Source organism: Nicotiana sylvestris, chromosome 9, assembly GCF_000393655.2.
Source record: "Nicotiana sylvestris chromosome 9, ASM39365v2, whole genome shotgun sequence".
Taxonomy (NCBI): domain Eukaryota; kingdom Viridiplantae; phylum Streptophyta; class Magnoliopsida; order Solanales; family Solanaceae; genus Nicotiana; species Nicotiana sylvestris.
In genome coordinates, this window is record NC_091065.1 from 61,447,408 (window position 1) to 61,469,966 (window position 22,559).

Here is a 22,559-nt window from a genome sequence, read left to right on the forward strand (position 1 = left end):
TAAAGGATAAACATGTACTATTGGGAGGGACATGCGAAATGGGTACAAAATACGATAATTAGAACATGAAATGATAACTAGAACAATCAATAAGCCTTTAACTAGTAACACCAATAACCATAATCAAGAAAATTGCACGACATCACCCTTCATGCTTTTACTCTCAACTTCACTATCAATCAATAATGATAATACGACATCACCCTTCGTGCTTTTACTCTCACTTTCATCATAAACCAATAGATACGACACAGTATCACTCTTCATGTATTAACTCTCAAATATGGCACGACATCACCCTTCATCCATTAACTCTCAAACATGCCACGACATCGCCCTTCGTGCATTAATACTCACTCTAACCATATAATAATAAACATATAATAACAGGGAGATATAATTAACAAGAATAAGCCTTATGTAAACAATGGTTCCACAATACTAACCTCAACTTCAGAAACAATATTCAATTATCACAGATAGCCTATAATTGCGGAAAGATCGATGAATTTAATAACTAACCAGTCTAAGCATGGATATCATGATAAAAAAGCGATAAATTACAAGAACCAAATCCCACCCATATGTTTTAGCCCAACAACAACGCATAAATACTCGTTGTCACATCTCCTTTTTACACTTGGGGGGTATATAAGGGAGTTTTTCCAATTAAAGTGACATTATTCGAAATGGAATTATTTTAATTTCAGAGTTACCACTTGGAATAGTTTATTATGGTGTCCCAAGTCACCGATTTATTTTAAATCCCAAATTGAGGAAATTTTTTTTCGACTTTATTTAAAAGTGTGCGAACCAGAAATTCTAGATAATGAGTTCTGTTAACCCATGAGAAGGTGTTAGGCATTCCCGGGTTTTGTGGTTTTAGCACGGCCGCTTAGCAATTTATAACTGACTTAACTAAATTGTTTAATTATTCATTTTAAGACCTATGTTCATTTATCCCTTTAACCGCTTTTAGTTGCTTGATTATTCGTAATTTTGGAAATTATCTTAAAAGGAGTTACGCGTACATGAACTCATTTCGTTTGGCACGTTAAGAATCATGTCACGCGTACATGTCCACAATTAATCATGCTTTATTAATATTAAGAAAGTTTGGTAGAAGTTGCACGAACACATACCTCGATTTATTTTTAGAAAAATCATAATTATGTTACGTGAATGTATACATAATCACGATAATATATAGACTAAGTCGCGCCTAAAGCAAGTTACGAATGTTCAAGATTGTTTTCTATACTAGTTAGTATTAATGTGAGGGCCATGGGTTATGGATTTTATTTGTGTATGACACGCCTCAATTTATTTTAAAAGATTGTACTCAACTAAAGCGAACCACGGATGTTCATAATTATTCATCTCCTACGTTTGAGATAATTGTAAAAATGAGAGCTATGGAAAAGTTGTGAGAAAATGTAGTATTTGGTTAACGTTTTTATTAATAAACAAAAACAAAATGGATTAACTTATATCTAACCCAGTTTACTTCTAACGCCCACCATCTAGTATCAAGAAAAAACAATGCAGCACGCAATTATGTGAATGTGTCCTATCTTATCAGGTAAACTCACATCTAATAGAAATTGAACATTTAAAAAAGAAATATCAAATAGAGTAAATCACCTTTCCTTAAAAATCAGCAAAAGGTCATGCCCTAGCTTTTCAGCTTGATAAAATACAAATAACAGTTCAACTTTTTTCTCTACATCTAAGAATATGTACTTGCAGAAGAAATAAAATCTTCAAACAGAATCAAGTTATCACTTATCAGAACAAGAAGAAATGGACATCACAAATTATACGCCCTCGAGCAACTCTCGAGGCTACATGATTATTAGCATTCCAAACAATGACTCAAGTCTAAGAAACAATGGCTTCATATTCCCAGGGTTGAATACCCATTTCCACGTCCGACAGAAAGAATTGAACTGAGAGAATACCTCATCGGTAACAACAGAGTCCCGAATGAGAAAAAGAGAATTATTAGAGCCACAAAAGATTCTTCATCAGGAGCGACCAATAAGTTCAGTTCCTTAAAATACAACAACTACTGCACCATGTAGATAGGTCTACTGTCAATAGCCACTAAGCTAATAATGTGTGGTTTTGTAATTTCAACTTTCAACCTTAAGTGAAAATCAGAACTTCAAGCTAACACAAAGGATGTTATAAACAGTATTCGAAACCATGATTAACAAACTGATTCAAAGAATGATTTGAATTTAAACACTTAGTTCAACAAACAAACTAACACAAAAATATCATATGAGAGGGTATAGGAAAATCTCATGTTGTATCTATGAAATTAGTCATAAACATGGCATACAAATCGATGCTAATAGTCATTCTCTTAACAGAGTAGAACATGTAACTTCACAAAATTAATTTTCATAGAACATGAATTATCCAAATCAAGTTACATGGTCAAAATCGAGAAGAGTACCTTGATGTAGCGGAATATAGAGAAACAATGATAAATATGAATCTAGAGTTCAGCAACATAGTGAATCAGCAACACTCGATAGTGATTTAAGAGTTTAATCACTCTCCGAAACCCAGAGATTAGCTCACAAATTTACAGAAAATCAAATGGGTCATAAAACGCCCAGAAATTGAAGATCAATCACTCCACTTCCAAGCGAAATTCGGACACAGTTTGCTTTTCTTTCTTCAATGAAGATTTCTCCGGGTCTTGACTACTCTAGTTGTCTTCTTTTAATCCTCAGAGGATGATTTCTCTTCCATGATTTTAGTGTGTGTGAGGTGCAAATGAGAATGGCAAGGCGGGCTAGTAGGATTGGTGTTGAAGGAAAGAGTCTGTTCTTGTGTGTTTTAGGTTAGAAAATGAGGAAGAAGAAGTAGGGTTGCCCATTTTTTATCTTCAAAAGACAGGTTTCTGATGTTGTTCTATGATGTTTTTTCCCCAGAGATGCGCTGCTCGCTCCTAATCTAAAGCGGAAGGTCCCCTATTGTCTTAGGTCTTCGATCTCTTTTTCTATATCTAGGTTTTAATTAAAGGATAAGGGGTTTGGGTAGGTTAGAGAGATGGGCTGGGTATTTTTTTGAGAGAATTGGGCCATCAGAAATGATTTTAGCCCAAATTTAAAACAAAACCAAATCAAAACCCTTTCTTTTTTTCCTTGATTTTTGCAATGTTAGCCATTTTAAACTCTAATTTAGTTTAATCTAATTTGTATGGTAAAATTATTTATCTATTTTGACTAATTAATTAACTAACCTAAGAATGCATGTTTTTGATTTTTAGTTATTTAAATAATGCGTTTAGCAATGTAATTGATTCCTAAATGCAAATTAAACCTAAGATGACATGAAATTAAAATATGACAATTTTTATGGTTTTTCTCATGATTTTAAAATATTAAACATGCATGAAATGCAACTAAATAAAGAAAAACTCCTAGAAATCCATTAAAATGATTTTGGTCTATTTTTAGGAGTTATTTTCATGTAGGGCAAAAATTAGGTGCTCACAGCTGCCCCTCTTTGCTCGGAAACATGAAGAGTTTTCGGGCAAAGATAAAGTGAGCAATTACAAGCAATTTTTGCCCGTTTGAAACTCCATTTGGAAGCATTTTGAATTTTTTGACCGAACCTTGCTTCAGAGGTTGCCTACATAACCTTGGCTATAAAGGAATTGGGTCAGTGTAGTTTTGGAAGTTTTGGTAGCTAGGACTACCGAGAAACTGTGACTTCACTGCTGTTTCTGCTGTTTCTGCTTACTGAACTCATTATTACACCAAAATGAAATATGAAAAGCTAAACTAGCTAAGCCTATCAACTATGAGTTACAAGATTCTTATCTATAAACCTTCTAAAACTTGATCTTGAGTCTTGGCTGGTTCTTCATGCAGACTCTGATTCGAATCTTGATGCTCGTTAGCTGCAACCGCTGGTTTATTCTTCTTCTGCTTTTCGGATCAAGGCGGGACATGCAAAACTTGTGACTTCAATTATATCTTGAGCAGCCCGCTTCTTTTCTCCGCTTCTACACTTAGAGTTTACTTCTTTTCTTGTTTTTTTTCTTTTATTCGAATCGAGACTTCTTCTTTTGGTCGCCTCAAGGTAAAAACTTGCTCAGGCACCAAAACAATCAAATGAACGAAATTTTCAGCCCCAGTTTTCACTAGAAAAATTTCGTGAGTTATTGTAACAAAAATCTAAACTACTTCTTTATTGAAAGCAAATAAAATCGGGATTGTGCATCTTTGAGAAAAAGATATTAGGGAGTGGAGACCCTATATTTAAAATGAAATCAAATGGAAATCAGAGGCCCTAAGTTTGAAAGATTAACAGGTTATGTTGGCATCAACTAGGGAGTGGGAACCTATACTAGGAAAGATTACCAGGTTATGCTGGCATCGGCTAGAGAGTGGGACCCTACGTTGGAAAAATTACCAAGTTATGCTAGAAAATTCATCGGGTTATGCCGTAAAAGTCCTCGGGTTATGTCGAGAAAGTCATCGGGTTATGCCAGAAAGGTCCTCGGGTTATGCTGGGGAAGTCATCGGGTTATGCCGGAAAGGTCCTCGAGTTATGCCAGGGAAGTCATCAGGTTATGCTGGAAAAGTCCACGGGTTATGCCGGGAAGGTCATCGGGTTATTCCGGAAAGGTCCTCGAGTTATGCCGAAAAGGTCCTCGGGTTATGCCGGGGAAGGTCATCGGGTTATGCCGGAAAGGTCCTCGAGTTATACTGGGGAAGTCATCGGGTTATGCCGGGAAGGTCCTAGGGTTATGCTGGGGAAGTCATCGGGTTATGCTGGGAAGGTCCTCGAGTTATGTCGGGGAAGTCATCGGGTTATGCCGGAAAGGTTGTCGGGTTATGCCGAGGATAACTAGGGAATGAGACCATATGTTGAAAATGATTACCAGGTTATGCTGGCATAGACTAGGGCTAGGACCCTATGTTGGAAAGGTTACCAGATTATGGTGACATTAGTTAGGGAGTGGGATCCTATGTTGGAAAAGATTACCAGGTTATGCTGGCATCAGCTAGGGAATGAGACCCTAAGTTGGAAAAGATTACCATGTTATGCTTACATCAGCTAGGGAGTGGGACCCTATGTTGGAAAAGATTACTAGGTTATGTTGGCATCAGCTAGGGAGTGGGACCCTATGCTACCATGATTTTGAATTTTCTTCTTCTTTCTTTTCATTTCATTTTTTTAAGAAAATGAGTAAAATTGCAGGAAACAATTCGGAGGAGACTTCCCTTTTGGATTGATTATTGCTGCAACACTGTTTCTAGCCCTTGCGCAGTTTCTCTTTGGTTGCACCTGCTTCTTGCAAGGTTGCTTCGGATTGCACATGTTTCATATTTTCAAACAAAGAACAATTGTTAGTTTGAAATAGTGGTTGGTTTTGTGGCCTTGATTATTTCAACACTTGATCTCGACCCGGCTTCTTTGATGAAGATCTCAACTGCAACTGCTTGTTCCCTGAGGACTGATTTCATTTCAGGCCCTGGAGACCCTCTGATTTTTTCAGACTTTGCCATGGCGGTTGGTTGGTGGAACTCACCCTTATCGATTTTATTTTGCCTTCATAGGCCTTTCACTTATGACTCTTTTGGCTCCTCAAACTTTGTCGCAATGGTTAGTTGTGTGGGACTTTAACCTTTTCAACTTTATTTTGCCTTCATAAGCCTTTCATTCTTGCTTCTTTCTTCCGATTTCAATTTCAGAGCATTTGGGGTACCTTGACTTTTCAAACCTTTGCCGAGATGGTTAGCCACGTGGGACCAGACCTTTTTAACTTCATTTGCCTTTATAGGCACTTCAATTTAATTTTCTCATTCCAAGAGTTTTCAATTTCAAAACATCAGCCACCATGGCCGGTCGAAGTCGACTTGATGCCCATGACGAAGCTGGGTGCCTTATTGCACATTAGCTCGTGTCAATCAGTCTGGCCATCCCTTCTTTGTCTCAGTTTCGGAATAGAGTTAGACCGAAAAGGATTCAAAGAAAAAATAAACAATGGAATGGATAAATGAATTTAGACAAGAGGTATCCCTTTCGAGGAAAGGAAAGAAGGACTTATCTGGAGTACATGCGGACTTCAATGAACATGACATGCCATTTGGACATGATGCCTGATCCATGCAAACCGTCCGACTCTTAGAAATTCATCACAACTTTGGCCTCAAAATGGAGAAACCTTGCCAAGACTCTATCGATGCCGATGGCTATGAGGATCCTCTTTTCGATGAGGGGCGCTCTTTGCGGGTTTTCATGAGCTGACCTCTCTCATTTATCTTCTTACCGTCGCCTTGTAGTGCTCTTTGCGAGTTTTCACTAACAAGACTCTCTTATTTTCAATTTCTCTGCTTACTATCGCCTTACGGTGTCCGTGTGAGTTTTCACCAATAAGGCTCCCTCATTTTATTTCTCTCATTTTGATTGCATCAGATCCAAGTAGCTATATTCTCTGATCTTTGAACATTCTCACCGACTGATCAGAAGGACTTGAACGGATTTGGGTAAAAATGATTTGGACTGAATTACAACTTTGGAACCATTCGGGCGGGATCATCGCCGAACCATTATCACATCTGCCCCAATTTTACTTTTGGGGGAATTTGAATTTTTATTTTAGTGTGACTGAACCCCAGAGGGAGGCTGCCTATGTGTCCTTTAGGAATCAAGTCGAACGTAGTTCAGGGAAACTTTTGTTTTTATTTTGCTTTTTGTTTTATTTTGTTTTCTCTTTCTTTTTCCTCTCTTTGTTTTTTCATTTTTTTTAATTTCATTTTCTTTGTCTTTTCTTCCCCCCTTTTTGTATCTTTCTTTTTCTCCTTTTTCATTTTTTTAATTCATTTCATTTTTTTCAATTTTTATTTTTTTCAATAATACTTTCAGGTTCCAAAGAAGGTAATGAAAGAAAAGTAACCGGCTCAAAGAGTTTGCAAAAGGTTGATAGTGTTTGGGTAGAAAGAATAAAAGATTTCTTCATCCCAACCGGAGAACATTTATGTTATATAGAGGATCCAACATGGTACCTTTTGACAACACTTGTATTGACAGTTGTTTCAGGGACACTTCCTTCGATGTGTCCCAAGTACAACACACTCTTTTTACAGTACTCTTATTGCAATGTATGGACCTTTCCAATCTGGAACCAATTTTTCTTTAGCTATTCCGAGTCTTTGCTTTTTCCTTAAACTTATCTTCATTTCATTTTGATTCTTGACTCATAATTTCGAAGTCTGACAATGTTTCAGGATCTGGGCATGAAGTCCGCAAGCATGTCATGTTATTGAAATTTGCATTTAAAAGAACTGAAAAGAGAATAAGAAAAGTGACAAGATAAAGAAAAGAGAATTCGTGGACAATGAACAATTGTTTTTTTTATATTTTTTTATTTGGAATTTTCGAAAGAAATGCTTTAAAAGAAGAATTGACATATTTTCTTTTTTTCGATTTTTGATTTTGATTTTATCTTTATTTTTGAAAGAAAGACTTCTAAATATTCCTTTTTTTATTTATTTGAACTTTGAGAATCTCTGATCTTTTTTCCCCAGAGATGCGATGTGACAACCTGGCCGGTCGCCTTAAGAATTAACGCCCCGCTCTCCTATTAACTTCTTTCTGCGTGTTTGTTTCTACTGTTGTGAGTTGCCAGGAGGAATTATTTGGAGTTTCGGAGAGTTTTGGGATAGTTAGTCCCTAAATGAGAGCTTAAGTTTTGGAAATTTGACCGTAGTTGGAACTGTATAAAGACGGCCTCGGAATAGAATTTTGATAGTTCCGTTAGCTCTGTTGGGTGATTTCGGGTTTAGGAGCGTGTTCGGATTATGCATTGGAGGTCCGTAGCTAATTTAGACTTGAAATGCCGAAAGTCGAATTTTTGAAGTTTCTGGTTCGATAGTGAGATTTTGATCCGAGGGTTGGAATGGAATTTCAGAAGTTGGAGTAGCTCCATAGGGTTTAATGTGACGTGTGTGCAAAATTTCAGGTCATTCGGACGATGTTTTATAGACTTTTTGACCGAAAGCGTATTTTGAGAGTTTTTGAAATTCTTAGGCTTGAATCTGATGCTAAATTAGTATTTTGATGTTGTTTTGAGCATTCTGAAGGTTGGAACAAGTTTGAATGATGTTTTAGGATTGGTTGGCATGTTTGGTTGAGGTACTGGGGTCTCGGATGAGTTTCGGGTGCTTAACGGAAATTGAATTAGACTTGGGAAGAATTTGAATTGCTGAACCTGTCATAACTGCACCTACATGTGTGGGACCGCAGGTGCGGCTAGGTGGCTGTAGAAGCGAGTTTGAGCCAAAGCTCCAGGACCGCAGGTGCAGCTAGGTTTTTGCAAATGCGGTGCCGCAGATGCGGCCAAGCGACCGCAGAAGCAGACCCAGCCCGTTAAGTGATTTTTGTACCTGCGATGCCTTCTTCCGCAGGTGCGGGACCGTAGGTACGCTCCACTGACCGCAGATGTGGTAATCGCTGGGAGAAATATGAAATTTTGAGGGTTTAGTTCAAAACTTGGAAAAATCGACTTGGAACTTGAGGTAGGGCAATTCTGTGGGGTTTTTTAAGAGAAGATCATTGGGTAACAATTCCTTATCCCTTTCTAGTTGTATTCCACTAATCTATTGTTAGTTTTATCATTTAATTTTGGATTGGAGATGAAAAATTAAGGAAAAGTTGGAAGAAAGTTCGTAGACCTAGAATTCGAATTTTGATTGGGATTTTGACCTTGGATTTGGAAAATTTTGGTATGAATGAACTCGTGAAAGTATGAGAATTCTAAAAATATAAATTTTACCCGATTCCGAGACGTGGGTCTGAGGGGCATTTTGGTCATTTTATCTAATTTCGCGTATTAGCTTAGAATGTATTTATATAATCAATTACTTGAAGTGTTATTTACATTATGCAATTGAAGTGAATAGATTTGGGCCATTTGGAGTCGAGTACTCGTGACAAAAGCATGATTTCGGGTTGATTTTGAGTTGGTTCGAGGTAAGTGGCTTGTCTAACCTTGTGTGGGGGACATTCCCCTTAGGATTTGCTATTTGTGGTAATTGAAATGCCTTGTACGTGAGGTGACGAGTACGTACTTGTGCTAATTGTTGAAAATCCTGTTTTCACTAAAGTAGCTTTAATTGTGTTTTCCTTTCCTGCTTATTCTACTTGAAATTTAAGCCTGCTGTTAGCTTAGAGAAGCATGTTAATTGACTTAATTGCCTTATTGCTTGAACTGCCTTATTTGTATTATGTGAAGCATGTTAGGTTAGAATTACCTATTTTACTTTGGTACGGAATTGAGTTTAATTGAGTATTCTTTGTGTTATTGCTGTGTGTTTTACTTTGGGACTACGCGACGACATCCCGAGAGATCCCCTGTACCTATTTTATGATTTGAGCTGAGGTGCGGGATACCGAGAGATCTCTAGCACGTATATTGAGGATACCAAGGGATCCTCGGGATACCAAGAGATCCCTAGCTTATATATTGAGGATACTAAGAGATCATCGAGATACCAAGAGATCCCTGGCATATATTGAGGGTACTAAGAGATCACCGGGATACTGTGAGATCCCGGTTATTATCTTTGTGAAGAGTGGTATTCCTAGTGATTGTTTTTGCCTTTGTTTCAGTTGTAGTTATCCTTATTATCCTGTATTAATTCTTACTGTTATCTTTCAACTATACTGCTTTATCTTATACTGTCGCACCTTATATTACATTTGATCTCAGTAGGGCCCTGATCTTCCTCGTCACTACCTGACCGAGGTTAGGCTTGACACTTACTGAGTACCGTTGTGGTGTACTCATGCCCTTTCTTTGCATGTTTTTCATGTACAGATCCAGGTACCTCCACTTAGACTTATCACGCTTGAGACGAGGCGTTCATAGAGACTCTGAGGTATATCTGCCACGTCCGCAGACCGAAGAGTCCCTTTCTACTCTCCCTTTTGTATTATCCCTTCTGTACTTTTGTTTCTTTGTTAGACATTCTGGAGTTAGATACTTGTAGACATTCAAAGGCTTGTGATCATGAGATTCCGAGTTTTGGGAAATGTTTCTAGTTTCGAGAGTTGTTATTGTATATGCCGGGAGACATCTTAAATGCTGTTTTATTTTACTATTTTGTTTTTTTATTATTTCTTATGCAAATTTTGTTTATTTTCCGCATTGTTAGGCTTACATAGTCGTAGAGACTAGGTGCCGTCATGATGGTTCACGGAGGGCGAACCGGGGTTGTGACAAGTTGGTATCAGAGCTCTAGGTTCATAAGAGTCATGAATCACAAGCCGGTTTATTAGAGTCTCGCGGATCTGTACGGAGACGTCTGTACTTATTTGCGAGAGGCTATGTAACTATTAGGTTTCCACTTCGTTTGATTTCCTTGTCGTGCGAGATTTTATGTCACAATTCTAAATTTCTATCTTTTATTCTCTGACAGATGGTGAGTACATGTGCTACCCGAGATGATCAGGCACCCGTGCCCTCTATTGCAGCCGTTAGAGGCCGGGGCCATGGTATAGGCCGAGGACGCGCACGTGGTGCACCCAGAGCACCTACGCGAGCTGCCACCGAGGTATCACCAACAGTTCCAGCCGGAGTCTAGGCACCTAATACGCCTAATGCTACTCCTACTCTAGCACTTCACTAGACTCTAGCACAGTTCATGAGCATGTACACCACTTTGGCTCTGGCAGGGTTGCTTCCCCTTGCTGCACCTACATCTCAGGCAGGGGGAGGAGCATAGACTCCCACCACCCGCACTCCTGAGCAGCGAGTGCATGTTGAGCAGGTCCCTAAGATTATTCCTGTAGAGCATGCAGTCCGAGATCAGCCCGAGGACAGGGTAGCGGTTTCCGAGGATGAGCAACTGATGCTTGACAGGTTCAAGAAGTAAAAGCCTAATGTATTCAGTGGTCCAGCATCGGATGATGCTCTGGGATTTGTAGATGAGTGTTACCGCATTCTCCGTACCATGGGTATATCAGGATCGATCGGGGTTTCCTTCACTACTTTCCATCTTTGAGGAGCTGCCTATGAGTAGTGGCGCACCTATGAGTTAGACAGTCTGGATAAGGCTGCTTCACTGGCTTGGACTTAGTTTTCAGATCCGTTCCTGAGAGAGTATGTTCCTCAGAGCCTCAGGGACGCATGGCGCATAGAGTTTGAGCATTTGCGCCAGGATGCTATGGATGTCTTAGAGTATGTTGTCCATTACACTAGTTTGGCTAGACATGCACCAGCCTTGGTTTCTACTGTTCGCGAGAGGGTTCGCCGGTTTATTGAGGGGCTTATTCCTAGCATTAGGTCTAGCATGGCTCATGAGTTGGAGATAGATATTTATTATTAGCATGTGGTGAGCATTGCTTGGAGGATTGAGGGTATGCATGCTAAGGAGAGAGAGGAGAGTCAGGCCAAGAGGTCACTAAAGTCGGGCCATTATTCTGGTGCTCGTGCCCCAACTACAGGTCATCATGGTAGGGGTTATATGAGTCGCCCTGTTCATTCATCTCTTCCAGCAACCAGTGGTATTCCAGCTCCTCCTAGGCCTCAGGAGCCTTATTATGCACCTCCGTTAGCTAGCGCGCCTCCTGCGCGGGGTGCTTTTAGAGTTCAGTCTAGCAGACCTGGCCCGAGCCAGTCACAACCGCCACGTCCTCCTAGAGCTTTTTTTGAGTGTGGTGACACATGCCATGTGGTGAGGGAATCCCTTAGACTTGGTAGGAGTGCACCTCCACAGACTTCTCAACCACAGTGCGCCCCGTAGAGTTCTCAGGCTATGGTTACAGCTCCAGTTGCTACCCCACCTGCTCAGCCAACTAGAGGTAGAGATCGAGGAGGTAGAGGTCGCCCTAGAGGGGGAGGCCAGGCCCGATACTATTCCCTTCCTACTCGTACCGAGGCTGTTTCCTTCGATTCTATCATCACAGGTATTGTACTGGTTTGTCGCAGAGATGCGTCGGTTCTATTCGATCTAGGCTCCGCTTACTCTTATGTGTCTTCTTATTTTGCTCTGCATTTGGGTGTACCTCGGGATTCTTTGAGTTCCCCTGTTTATGTTTCTACTCTTGTGGGAGATTCTCTTGTTGTGGACCACGTTTATCGGTCATGTTTGGTTGCTCTTAGTGGTTTTGAGACCAGAGTCGATTTATTATTGCTCAGCATGGTAAATTTTGATATTGTCTTGGGCATGGACTGCTTGTTACCCCATTATGCTATTCTTGATTGTCACGCGAAAACCGTGACGCTGGCTATGCCGGTTGTACCGCGTGTTGAGTAGAGGGGTACTTTAGATCACACTCCTAGTAGAGTTATTTCTTTCCTTAAGGCTTGGTGAATGGTTGAGAAGGGGTGTGACACGTATCTAGCTTATGTGAGAGATGTCACTATTGATACCCCTTCAGTTTATTTAGTCCCAGTAGTACGGGATTTTCCTGATATGTTTTCAGCTGATCTTCCGGGCATGCCGCCTGATAGAGATATTGATTTTGGCATTGATCTGTTGCCGACACTCAACCCATTTCTATTCCTCCGTATTGTATGGCTCCTCCTAAGTTGAAGGAGTTGAAGGATCAGTTATAGGAATTGCTTGATAATAGTTCTATTCGGCCCAGTGTATCACCGTGGGGTGCTTCTGTCTTGTTTGTGAAGAAGAAGGATGGTTTTATCCGTATGTGCATTGATTATCGCCAGTTGAACAAAGTTATGGTGAAGAACTGTTATCCTTTGCCTCGTATTGATGATTTGTTTGACCAGCTACAGGGTGCACGAGTGTTTTCTAAGATTGACTTGCATTCAGGGTACCATCAGTCGAAGATTCGGGAGCCAGATATCCCGAAGACTGCTTTCAGGACTCGGTATAGTCATTACGAGTTGCTTGTTATATCATTTGGGTTGACCAATGCTCAACAACCTTTATGCATTTGATGCACATTGTGTTCCGACCATATCTTGACTTATTTGTCATTGTTTTATTGATGATATTATGGTGTATTCCCCGAGTCGAGAAGATTACGAGCAACACCTGAGGACTTTGCTCCAGACTCTAAGGGAAAATAAGTTATATGCTAAGTTCTCGAAATATGAGTTTTGGTTGGATTTCGTAGCATTCTTAGGCCACGTAGAATCGAGTGAGGGTATTCAGGTGGATCCAAAGAAAGTAGAGGCAGCGCAGAGTTGGCCCAGACCATCCTCAGCTACAGAGATCCACAGTTTTCTTGGCTTGGAGGGTTACTACCTTCATTTTATGGAGGGGTTTTCATCGATTGCAGCCCCTATCACCAGGCTAACCCAGAAGGGTGCTCTTTCTAGTGGACGAAAGAGTGTGAGGCAAGATTTCAGAAGCTCAAGACAGCATTGACTACATCCCCAATTTTGATATTTCCTACAGGTTCAGGGTCTTATACTGTCTATTGTGATGCCTCGAGGATTAGCCTTGGAGCGGTTTTGATGCAGGACGGTAGGATGATTGCCTACGCATCCAGACAGTTAAAGGTTCAGGAGAAGAATTATCATGTCCACGACCTTGAGTTAGCTGCCATTATTCATGCCCTGAAGATCTGGCGTCATTATTTATACGGGGTTCCTTGTGAGATTTATACTGATCATCGGAGCTTGAAGCACCTGTTCAAGCAAAAGGATCTAAATTTGCGCCAAAGGAGATGGTTAGAGTTGCTGAAGGACTATGATATCACTTTTTTGTATCATCCAGGCAAGGCCAATGTGGTGGCCGATGCCTTGAGTCGTCGGGCAGAGAGTTTGGGGAGTTTGGCTTATTTACCATCATCGGAGAGGCCTATGGCGATGGTTGTTCAGGCCTTAGCCAGCCAGTTTGTGAGATTGGTTCTTTCGGAGCCCAGTCAGGTTTTAACTTACATGGTTTCTCGGTTTTCCTTATTTGATCGTATCAGGGTGCGTCAGTATGATGACCCTCATTTGCTTGTCCTAAAGGACAAGGTTCATCATGATGATGCTAGAAATGTGACTATTGGTGATGATAGGGTATTGAGGATGCAGGGTTGAATTTGTGTACCCAATGTGGATGGGCTTCGGGAATTGATTCTAGAGGAGGCCCATATTTCGCGGTATTCTATTCACCCAGGTATCGTGAAGATGTATCAAAATTTGAGACAGTACTATTGGTGGAGGCAGTTGAATAAAAATATAGTTGGATTTGTAGCTCGGTGCCTCAATTCTCAGCAAGTGAAGTTTGAGCACCAGAGACCGGGTGGGTTGCTTCAGCAAATAGAGATTCCGGAGTGGAAGTGGGAGCAGATCACCATAGACTTTGTTGTTGGGCTCCCACGAACTTTGAGAAAGTTCGATGCTATTTGGGTGATTGTGGATCGGCTAACAAAGTCACACACTTCATTCCTGTGTGTACTACTTACTCTTCGGAGCGGTTGGCAGAGATTTATATCCGGGAGATTGTTCGTTTGCATGGTATTCCAGTTTCCATCATTTCAGATAGAGGTACTCAGTTCACATCACGATTTTGGAGGGCCATTCAGCATGAGTTGGGTACTCGTGTGGAGTTGAGTACAACATTTCACCCTCAGACGAACGGACAGTCCGAGCACACTATTGAGATTTTTGAGGATATGCTCTGTGCATGTGTGATTGAGTTTGGAGGGTCTTGGGATCTGTTATTTCCATTGGCGGAGTTTGCCTACAACAACAGCTGTCAGTCTAGCATTCAGATGGCACCGTATGAAGCTTTATATGGTAGGTAGTGTAGATTCCCAGTGGGTTGGTTTGATCCGGTGAGGCAAGATTATTGGGCACAGACTTGGTTCAGGATGCTTTCGAGAAGGTCAAGGTGATTCAGGATAGACTCCGTACAGCCCAGTCGAGACAGAAGAGTTACGCGGACCGAAAGGTTTGTGATGTTTCCTATATGGTTGGAGAGCAGGTTCTAATTCGGGTTTCGCCTATAATGGGCGTTATAAGATTTAGGAAGAAGGGGAAGTTGAGTCTGAGGTTTATTGGCCCTTTTGAGATATTGATACGTGTTAGGGAGGTTGCTTATGTCCTTGATTTACCTCCCATCTTGGTAGGAGTTCATCCGGTATTTCATGTTTCGTTGCTCCGGAGGTACACGGTGATCCGTCGCACGTGTTGGATTTCAGTTCAGTCCAGTTGGACAAGAATCTATCCAATGTTGAGAAGCTAGTGGCAATATTGGACATGCAGGTTAGAAAGCTGAGGTCAAAGAACATTGCGTCAGTGAAGGTTCAGTGGCGGGGTTAGCTAGTCGAGGAGGCGACCTGGGAGACTGAGTAGGATATGCGTAACCATTACCCTCATCTTTTCACTACTTTAGGTATGTCTCTATTCTCGTTCGAGGATGAACGAATGTTTAAGTGTAGGAGGATGTGACGACCCGACCTATCGTCTTAAGAATTAATGCCCTGATTCCCTATTAACTACTTTCCCCGTGTTTGTTTCTGCTCTTGTGAGTTGTCGGGAGGAATTATTTGGAGTTTCGGAGAGTTTTGGGATACTTAGTCCCTAAATGAGAGCTTAAGTTTTGGAAATTTGATCGTAGTTAGAACAGTGTGAAGACTGCCTCAGAATGGAATTTCGATGGTTCCGTTAGCTCTGTTGGGTGATTTTGGGTTTATGAGCGTGTTCAGATTGTGCGTTGGCGCTCCGTAGCTAATTTAGGCATGAAATGCCGAAAGTCAAATTTTTGAAGTTTCCGGTTCGATAGGGAGATTTTGATCCGAGGGTCGTAATGGAATTCAAGAAGTTGAAGCAGCTCCGTAGGGTTGAATGTGATGTGTGTGAAAAATTTCAGGTCATTCGGACGAGGTTTGATAGACTTTTTGATCGAAAGCATATTTTGAGAGTTTTTTAAGTTCTTAGGCTTGAATCCGATGCGAAATTGGTGTTTTGATGTTATTTTGAGCGTTCCCAAGGTTGGAACAAGTTTGAATGATGTTTTAGAATTGGTTGGCATGTTTGGTTGAGGTCCCGGGGGCCTCGGATGATTTTCGGGTACTTAACGAAAATTGAATTGGACTTAGGAAGAATTTGAATTGCTGAACCAGTGATAACCGCACCTACGTGTGTGGGACCGCAGGTGCGGCACTGCAGAAGCGAGTTTGGGCCAAAGCTCCAGGACCGCAGGCGCGATTGGGTTTTCACAAATGCGGTGAGGATTTTCGCAATTGCGATGCCTTCTTTCGCAGGTGTGGAACCGCAGATGCGGTAATCGCTGGGTAGAAATATGAAATTTCGAGGGTTTAGTTCAAAACATGGAAAAATCGAATTGGAGCTCGGGGTAGGGTGATTCTGTGGGGTTTTTTTGAAGAGAAGATCATTGGGAAACAATTACTTATCCCTTTCTAGTTGTATTCCACTAATCTATTATTAGTTTTATCATTTAATTTCGGATTGGAGATGAAAAATTGGGGAAAAGTTGGAAGAAAGTTCTTAGACCTAGAATTCGAATTTTGATTGGGAATTTGACCTTGGATTTGGATAATTTTGGTATGCATGAACTCATGAGAGTATGAGGATTCTGAAAATAAAAATTTTACCCGATTCCAAGACGTGGGCCCGAGGGGCGTTTTGGTCATTTTACCTAATTTCGCGTATTAGCTTAGAATGTATTTGTAGAATTAGTTACTTGAAGTGTTATTTACATTATGCAATTGAATTGAATAAATTGTGGCCATTTGGAGTCGAGTACTCGTGGCAAAAGCGTGATTTCGGGTTGATTTTGAGCTGGTTCGAGGTAAGTGGCTTGTCTAACCTTGTGTGGGGGACATTCCCCTTAGGATTTGCTATTTGTGGTAACTGAAATGCCTTGTATGTGAGGTGACGAGTGCGTACTTGTGCTAGTTGTTGAAAATCCTGTTTTCACTAAAGTAGCTTTAATTGTGTTTTCCTTTCCTGCTTATTCTACTTGAAATTTAAGCCTGCTGTTAGCTTAGAGAAGCATGTTTAATTGACTTAATTGCCTTATTGCTTGAACTGGCTTATTTGTATTATGTGAATCATGTTAGGTTAGAGTTACCTATTTTACTTTGGTATGAAATTGAGTTTTATTGAGTATTCTTTGTGTTATTGCTGTATGTTTTACTTTGGGACTATGGGATGACATCCCGGGAGATCCCATGTACGTATTTTATGATTTGAGTTGAGGTGCGGGATACCGAGAGATTTCCAGCACGTATATTGAGGATACCAAGAGATCCCTGGGATACCAAAAGATCCTTAGCATATATATTGAGGATACCAGGAGATCCTCGGGATACCAAGAGATCTCTAGCATATATTGAGAATACCAAGAAATCCTCGAGATACCAAGAGATCCCTGGCATAAATTTAGGATACTAAGAGATCCTCGGGATACTGAGAGATCCCCGGTTATTATCTTTGTGAAGAGTGGTATTCCTGGTGATTGTTTTTGCCTCTGTTTTAATTGTAGTTATCCTTATTATCCTGTATTAATTCTTACTGTTATCTTTCAACTGTACTGCTTTATCTTATACTGTCGCACCTTATATTTCATTTAATCTCAGTAGGGCCCTGACCTTCCTCGTCACTACCCGATTGAGGTTAGGCTTGTCTCTTACGTATTACCGCTGTGGTGTACTCATGCCCTTTCTGTGCATGTTTTTCATGTGCAGATCCAGGTACCTCCACTCAGACTTATCATGCTTGAGACGAGGCGTTCGTAGAGACTCCGAGGTATATCTGCCGCGTCCGCAGACCGAAGAATCCCTTTCTACTCCCCCTTTTGTATTAGCCCTTCTGTACTTTCGTTTCTTTGTTAGACATTCTGCAGTTAGATACTTGTAGACATTCAAAGGTTTGTGATCAGGAGATTCCGGGTTTTGGGAAATGTAGCTAGTTTCGAGAGTTGTTATTGTATATGTCGGGCGGCATCTTAAACTCTGTTTTATTTTACTATTTCGGTTTTTTATTATTTCTTTCGCAAATTTTGTTTATTTTATGCATTGTTAGGCTTACCTAGTCGTAGAGACTTGGTGCCGTCACGATGGTTCACGGAGGGCAAACCGGGGTCATGACATGCGCCGCTCGCTCCTAATCTAAATGGGAAAGTCCTCCCCTATTGTCTTAGGTCTTCGATCTCTTTTTCTATATCTAGGTTTTAATTAAAGGGTAGGGGGTTTGGGTAGGTTAGAGAGATGGGATGGGCATTTTTTTGAGGGAATTAGGCCATTAGAAATGATTTTAGCCCAAATTTAAAACAAGACCAAATCAAAATCCTTTCTTTCTTTTCCTTTTTTTGGTTGAAAGGATAGTTATATTATATATAATCAAGCTCTTACAAGAGAGCGAATAAGGAGATACATTAGTGGCATCAGATTTACAGTACTAGAGTTTGTCTCTAAAGCCCCCATATAGGAACCATTAGTATGAACAAAATTAGAACTAGCTAAAACACTATTATGAGTACTAGGTACAATACTAGTTAAATACTATTATTACACACAACAGTCCTAGTTTTAATCAACCTTCTTTTGAGCATCCCATTTTGATCTTGTTGATATTAAGATGAGACAAAAGGTGGTGGACTTCCAAAAAGTAAACAATTTTCCTTTGCATGCATGGCTGCATAGTTAGCTAGATTATCTGCAACACAATTTTGCTCCCTGTAGATGCTTTGGATAGGGGGACTATCCAGCTGTAGTAGTAATAACATGAAATCATTAATTATATTTGTGCATTGCATTGTAGTGGAGTTGAACATACCGAGCATGGCGTGTGCATCTGTCTCAATGATGTGTGGTTTGAGATGCTTTTGGACAACAATTTTCAGTCCCATGAGCAAGGCTAGAAGTTCTGTCTGAATACTTGTCCCATGTATTGATGTTCCTGCAAATCCTATAATCCAATTGCCTTGGTGATTACGAATAATACCACCAATACCATATTTGGTCTGTTTAAGTGAGCAAAATCCATCAATGTTAAGCTTATAAGTATGGATGTTTGTTCTTTTCCTTGATTTTTGCAATGTTAGCCATTTTAAACTCTAATTTAGTTTAATATAATTTGTATGGTCAAATTATTTATCTATTTTGCCTAATTAATTAACTAACCTAAGAATGCATTTTTTGATTTTTAGTTATTTAAATGATGCATTTAGCAATGTAATTGATTCCTAAATGCAAATTACACCTAAGATGACATGAAATTAAATGTGACAATTTTTATGGTTTTTCTCATGATTTTAAAATATTAAACATGCATGAAATGCAACTAAATAAAGAAAAACTCCTAAAAATCAATTAAAATTAGTTTGGTCTATTTTTAGGAGTTATTTTCATGTAGGGCAAAAATTAGGTGCTCACACTCGTCACCTCACATATATGATGTACCCAACATTTAAACAAGTAGCAAGTAGATAAACAAGTCCTAATCCCTCAAGTCAAGGTTAACCACGACACTCACCTTGCTCCAAAGATCAACTCAAAGCTCAACCACGGCTTTGCCCTTCAATCAAGCCTCCGAACCAACCAAATCTAGCAAATTATCAACCTAAGCCTTAGGAACTACCCACGAATGAAAAAGGTTCAATTTAGGTCATTATTGAAAAAGCCAACTCCCGAGCTCACTTAGTCAAAACCCGAAATTCGGACCAAAACCCGATTACTCACTCACCCCGAGCCTGGTTATGTAATTGTTTTTGAAATCTGACCTCAATTTGAGGTCTAAATCCCAATTTTTCAAAAATCCCTAATTCTACCCAAACCCCTAATTTTCACCATGAAAATCCTAGATTTTAGGTTGAAATCTTATAAAAGAAATGTAATGGAAGATTGAAAGAAAATAGGTTAGAATCACTTAGCAATAAATTGGGGAAGAAGAGCTCTTGGAAAAATTGCCTCTAGGGTTCTCTAGGTTTGGAAATTTGAAAGAATGAGATAATTCCCGTCTAACTGAGATTTTGATCAGTTGCAGATGTCGCAATTGCGACCTGGGGTTTGCAATTGTGAACCCAAAAATGTGAAAAATATCTCGCAATCACAAAACCTTTGTACCTCTTCTTTCATCGCATTTGCGATGAAATATTCTCAAATGCAAACTCTGGTCCCCGGCAAATGCGACCATTTGTTCGTAATTGTGATCCCTTGCAGACCCAGGCATTCTTTACAAATGAGAAGAAGTGGTTCGCCCATACAAACCTGATAGCGATGTGAATGTTCGCAATTGCAAACATTGACCTCGCAATTGCGAGGTTAGAGACTAGCACCAGTACCAAACACACCAGCTATTTTCCTAAGTCCAAATTTACTCCGTGACCTATCCAAAACTCACGCGAGCCCTAGGGGCTCCAAACCAAACATGCACACAAGTCCAAAAGTATCAGACAAACTTGATTGCATCATCAAATTGCCAAAATAATACATAGAACTACGAATCAGATACCAAATCAAATGAAAATTTCAAGAAAACTAATGAACTTCTATTTTAACAACCGAACGTCCGAATCACATCAAACCAACTCCATTTCTCACCAAATTTGACAAACAAGTGATAAATATAGTAACAGACCTATACCGGGTTCCGAAACCAAAATATGGACCCTGCATCAAAAGAGTCAAATATTGGCCAAACTTTTAGATTCATTAAGCCTTCAAACTTTAATTTTTCAACAAAATACAAAAAATCAAGTTAGGGACCATCAAAATACGAACCCGAGTCCATTTGCTCAAATCATTGCTCAAAGTCAAATCAAATAGATTTTAAGGTAAAATTTCCTATTTTTATTCATTTTTAACATAAAATCATTATCGAAAAACATCTGGACTGCGTACGCAAATCGAGAAAGGCTAAAATGAAAGTATTTGAGGCTTTGAAATATAGAATTAGGTTCTAAAACTCTAGATAGCCTATCAGGTCATCACACCATGCTTAAAAAGAAAAAAGATAATTGATTAATCTTCAAGTGACAAAATCTTATAAAATTCAATTATTCGATTCTTATATTTAGTTTGTAGTGATTAAATTGGACTATTGATTAACAATGAACTATCATTGTGTTAATATCAAATTTGAGTCTTAAATTGGATTGAGTACACAGTTGATCCTTTGTGTTAAAAGTAGTATGCTTCATTAGACCTCTCAATTATTGTCAATAAATTTATAATGGTATACTTAAATTATTCAACCTGCTTTTTACTACAAGGGATAATCACGAGTCTGAGCCTGTGATGACCCAACCAGTTGTTTAAGCATTTGCATTCTGTTCAGCTGTTTGAAGTCTTGAGTAGCTTCATATGATGTATTATGACTTGTGTTTATCGCTGGTTTTGGTTTTTAAGTGATTCGGGATTGATTTGGAAGAATAATTCTCAACTAGGAAGCTTTAAGTTGGAAGAGTTGATCATGTTTGACTTTTGTTGATTTGACCTCAGATCGGAGTTTTGATGGTTCCTTTAGGTCCGAATGGTGATTTTGGACTTGAATGTATGCCCAGATTTGAATTTGGATATCTCTCAAAGGTTTCAGCACTATTTAGCAAAAATTGGCAATTTGAAGGCTTGAAAAGTTCATAAGTTTGATCGGGAGTTGACCTTGATGATTTGGATTGTTTTTACGAGAGTTGGAATAGGTTTGTTACATTATTTGGAACTTGTGTGTAAAATTTGAGGTCATTCCGGGTTGATTTGATATGGTTCAACACGACTTTGGAAGTTGAAAGTTCAAAAGTTCATAAAGTTTGATTTGAGGTATGATTTGTGGTTTTGATATTGTTATGTGAAATTCGAGGCCCCGAGTAGGTCCGTGTTATATTTTGGGACTTGTTAGCATGTTCGGACAGGGTCCCGAGGGGATCAGGGGAGTTTTGGATGAGTTTCAGATCATTTCCATGTTCTTTTGGCATTGCTGATTTCTGGTGTTTCAGATCTTCTTCGCGACCACATAGTGTATTATGGAATTTGGGTATTACCTTCATCATATTCGTGACTGGGTAATAGCTTTCGCATACTTTTGTGAGGCCTGAGCATTACATTCGTGTCAGTCAGATCGCGTTCATATAGAGTGAGTTGAGGAGTTGGAAGCTGGGAGCTGGAGGATATGTCTTCGCATTCGCGAAGTAATAGCCGCGTTCGCAAAGGTTTGGATCTTCTATGCGTCGCATTCGTGAGTCTATGCAGCGAACACGTGGATCTTTTTGCGGCGGTAGGTTGAAATTTGGGGATAATTCATTCTTCCAATCATCTTCGCAGCATATTTGAAATTTGTATGGTTGGACTCGTAATTAAATATGTTATCGGATTTTGTGAGTTTTGTCGGATTTTGAGGTGCGGGCCCAAGTTTCATTTTTTTGGTTGACTTTGAGTAATTGAGTAAAGATTCGATCTTTATCGCTTGGGTTTGTTTCCTATGGCCTTATTTGAAGTTTTGAGTTGCTTTTGTCTAGTTTCGAGCCTTTTAGAGGTTGATTTATGCGGGATGGCATTTCTAGAGTATTGTTTAGCTTGCCCGGTCTTGGATTTTGCTTGTTCGAGGTAAGTAACATTTCTAAACATGGATTTGAAGATTATTATCCCTTGGAGCCATATTA

General features: G+C 39.7%; 1 long non-coding RNA gene across 1 annotated transcript; it reads right to left on the reverse strand.

Moving 5' to 3' along the window:
- Window positions 1–1,631: 1,631 nt before the first annotated feature.
- On the reverse strand, window positions 1,632–2,991 carry LOC104247742 (uncharacterized). Its single transcript, XR_716303.2, has 2 exons — window positions 2,465–2,991; window positions 1,632–2,071 (listed from the first exon to the last, which is right to left on the reverse strand). It is a non-coding gene; the product is annotated as an uncharacterized lncRNA (long non-coding RNA).
- Window positions 2,992–22,559: the final 19,568 nt, after the last annotated feature.